Here is a 4,148-nt window from a genome sequence, read left to right as displayed (position 1 = left end):
GAGTCTCAGCGCACATATAAGCAAGTCTCTATCAACGGATAAAATGAAATAAAGTGTGGTCTCCCTTTCCCGTAGCCTCTTATGTATCTACAGTCCATTTCCTCGCTTCATGTTAAGTTTGAACGGTGTCAGAAGACGCCGTGCAAGGAAAAACTGGTTGGGCGCCGACCGGGATCGAACCTCCGCTTACTATCCAGCCGCCAGGCACGGAGACCACTGCGCCACAGAGGCGCCTGGTGAGGGGACGCTCGAGCGCGCTGCTTCTGCCTAATCGCTACCTCTAAGAATCGAGTGCATCGTCACGGCTGAGTTGTCGTTCGTGCATATTGTAAAGATGATCAACGGATCGCTCTGGCCAAGTGGATACCGTACCGGAGCGTGGAACGCACAGTCGGAGGTTCGACTCCCACCGGGTCCGGTTCACCGAAACATCGCCTCAGAGGTCCGATTACCGAGGCCGGCTGAGGCCAGTCGCAAGTCGCGGCGGGAAGCTGAATTTTCAAACTTCCATCACATGGGTACAATTTTTTTTTTTCGTGGAATCCGTAGTGTCTTCGCGATGTCTCTACGGTTTCTCCGGGACGGCTCCGCAGTGTCTCTTGGGCGTCTGCTGGGTCCCTCCTGGTTGTCTCCCGGTTGCCTCCCGGGTGTCTTCCGGTTGCCTTGGCAGTAGCTCCCTACCGTCTCGGGTGTGGCCCCTGGCTGGCTTCGCATCGGCTTCTGGATGTCTAAATTCGACTCTTAATTAGACACTTTTTAGACATCCTTGATGTCTCGAGCGCGTATTGGACGTGTCTGTAGCGAGTCTTTGCTTTCCCTGTGCACTGGCTGTGTGTTGTCTATTTCTGAGACACCCTGAAGCCGCTTTTGTTTTGTACGGGAGTCCATATGACCTGTCCTTGGTTCAGTCTGCATTCATAACTACAGTCCGTCGTTTGAAACGTCCATGGCATGTGTCCGCAGCTGTCCACCGCGGTTCGTCTGTCCATAGATCTGTCCGTTACCTATGACCACCAAATGTCTACGGACTGTTTCACAGGACTGGTCCGTAGGACTGTCCGCTAGTTATCCATCGACAAGTCCATTGCCTTGCACATCATGACGTTCGTGCCATGTCCGCCGACATGTTAACGAGTTGTCCATCGACTCGTCTGTAATTTTATGTACCCGAGCTGTTGCATACCGTCATAGTATACCCGCGGACACTTGTGGAAACTTGCAGACTGAGATGAGTTCAACCACTCGAACACTAGATGGCGCTTCGGAACTTTGACACATCAAAATTTTTAATAAGTCATTTGTACGTGAATAAGTCTTTTTAACTAGTCCAGTCCTTTTTGGACCAACCCCTATTTCTTTGATACCCCCTTAGGGGTGGTTGCCAGGATTTGCACCACGCGTTTCGTTGTCCAGGAGTGACCCCTAAGATACCCTGAAAGTTTTAGACCTCTAGCTCATCTCCTTCCTCTTACACGGACGACGGACGGACACGAGAGCGGTTGCAAAAGCCCGCTTTAATGTTTTTTTTTAAAGCAGAAGGGCGGGCTAAAAAGAATGAAGTCAGAGAACTGTAGCGACATTCAACAGTGTTACATAAATATTATTACTTCTTCGAATATATCTATGAACTAGTAATAATAAAAAAAAGTGAAACTTACCGAATCATTTGCAACAATGTTTTGAGTGTGAATTGTGTGCCTGGGGATTTATACGAATATGGTTAAAGCAGTGTGTCGCTACATCCTATGTAAATACAACATTGGATTCTTTACCTTTTCTATTCTGTTGGACAGTTAGGTTTCTGATAGCCTTTTTGGTAAACACATCTACCTCACGCTTCGGCCTTATACTATAGATCTATCCTTGCCAGGAGTAAGCAGGTTGGAGACAACTCCTCTCTTGGCTCGATATTTACTTGCAGTGTCCTTGTTAATGCCAAGGCAATAAGAGACTCTTAATCTAAAACAAAACGAAGAAAAAACAACAGAAACCAATGTTATACATGTCACAGCACACACTTTAGAAGGTTGACAACATTGTAATTTCATGCCTGAACCTTTCACGAACCTGACTTGCTCAACAGGAAACAAAGAGCCACCATGTAGCCTTTCCCTACGGAGTATGTATTAACAATTGGGTCCGCCTGTTGAACAGCTGGCCTTTCAACCCTCTTTGGAGATTTTGGTTTAAGTTTTTCAGACGACGTTTCTTTTTTGGTTCTGGCTTCACCTTACCCTTCTCCACAAACTTCGGCATGTCGACTGGAGATACAGATGTTCTAAAACACTTACAAGCTGAAGAAAAAGAAACTCCTACTCGGGGATCAAACAAAATTAAACAGATAAAAAACACAAACAAACAGAAAATTAATTGTACTTATTGTCACTGACACTTAAAAACCTCTGTAAAAAAGAGATGCCAGCACTTGAACCTATGCCATCGAGAGCAAACGTGAACACTTCAACAAACAAAAATAAACAGTTTGTCACAATGGAATGAAATTTAATATTGGCACTAAACTATATGAGACGTCATTAAATCGAATTTCATTCTACTCTGACACATTTACAAGGTTTTTTTATACTGTCAGAAAGCACAATTTGCATTGTCATCGATTTTGAACCATTTCTTTAACGGTTTGAGTATTGCGTGGTTCGTTTTCAAGGTTAGCGGGTCGGGAGCAGACGACGCGACGCGCGAAGGGTGCGCACGCCCGAGCCGTCCCGGCGGTGGTGGGGGAGCGGCCTCCCGAGGGGTCGCCCACTCTACTGACTGTGAGCCGTGTACGGAGTATTATAATGGGTATTATGAATATTATGAATATCATGGGTATAATGCATATTATGGGTTACGAGTATTATACAGTATTCAGGGTTGTTAACGCTAGTAAAAAATCGTTAGCGCGCTAAACGTTAACGCTGATGAGACGTGTTAGCGTTAGCGCGCTAACTCGATAAAATTTCTAAACATTTAGCGCGCTAACGCTAACGCTAATGAAACTCACGTTAGCGCCATTAACGCCGTTAACGCGTTAACTGACGCAAAACGAATCATCGCTTAAGTCCGTCTTTTCCTGACGAGGACGATGCAAAAACACGAAACTTAGAGCACTTTGAATCGTCTAGTGCTGTCACGCTAGCGTTGTCTGGTCGAAAATGTAGTAATTTGACGTATTGCAGGTACCAGCGTTAACGCCGCTAATTAACAGGCCGCATTAACGGCGCTAGTCGCTAACGCTAACACAACAAAAATATTAGCGCGCTAACGATAACGCTAACAAAAATGACGTTAGCGCGGTTAGCGCCGCTAACGCGCTAATTAGCGTCAACAACCCTGACAGTATTATATAGTATTATGAATTATTATGTTTGTATTATGGTGCATAATACAGGGTGGCCGCTCTGCCCCGTTTTTTTAAAAGAGGTAGACTACACTGTCAGAAAAAAGCACAGGATTTTCACAGAAAAAAGTGCGTCAATTAAGGTTACGCGGGAGACAAATCGGGGTTGCACTAGGATTCCGACTACAAGAGTATCGCCTAAACTGTCAAGCGCTGTCCAGCGCGTCGCCATTGTGTCACAGACCGTCCAGCGTGCTCGACCTCCTCTCCCCGCCACCTCGGCTAGCGGCCCGCCCGCCCGAGTGCGAGAGAGAAGGATGCACGCGGCGGGAGGAGACAATGTCACTCATACAATGCACCTCCGCTCGCTCGGTGCATCTGTCATAAATCAGTTACCGGCCGGCCATAGCTCGCCTCGCTCGTCCTCCCGGCCAAAACGTGGGGTATAGCGGTTTGGTATGCCGATTTATCGCCATTTTCGTTCAAATATTCAGCCTAAACTACTACTCCGATGAACATGCGTCGGACGGAAGTGCAATCTGGAAACTTTCCCCTACTTCCCAGTTTTTTAGTTTTTTAAATTGCCCCATCGGTAAGGCTGCCAGAGGTCGGCAAAGCAAGCTCTGCAAAATAGTCAGAAAAATGCAAACTTTTGGTCCAAATATTGGCCTATTGGGGTACAATCTTGATGATGTTTTCAAATGGGGAAGTAGATCTTAAAAAGTACTACAAGGCGCAAAAAACCGCAAGTCTGTAGCACACATAGTTTTATGGCAATATTTGAACGAAATTAACATTACCAGCATAG

This window comes from Frankliniella occidentalis, unplaced genomic scaffold (genome assembly GCF_000697945.3).
Source record: "Frankliniella occidentalis isolate FOCC.00 unplaced genomic scaffold, Focc_3.1 Scaffold312, whole genome shotgun sequence".
Classification (NCBI taxonomy): Eukaryota; Metazoa; Arthropoda; class Insecta; order Thysanoptera; family Thripidae; genus Frankliniella; species Frankliniella occidentalis.
The sequence above is the reverse complement of the archived record's forward strand: the minus strand, read 5'-3'. Positions refer to the sequence as shown.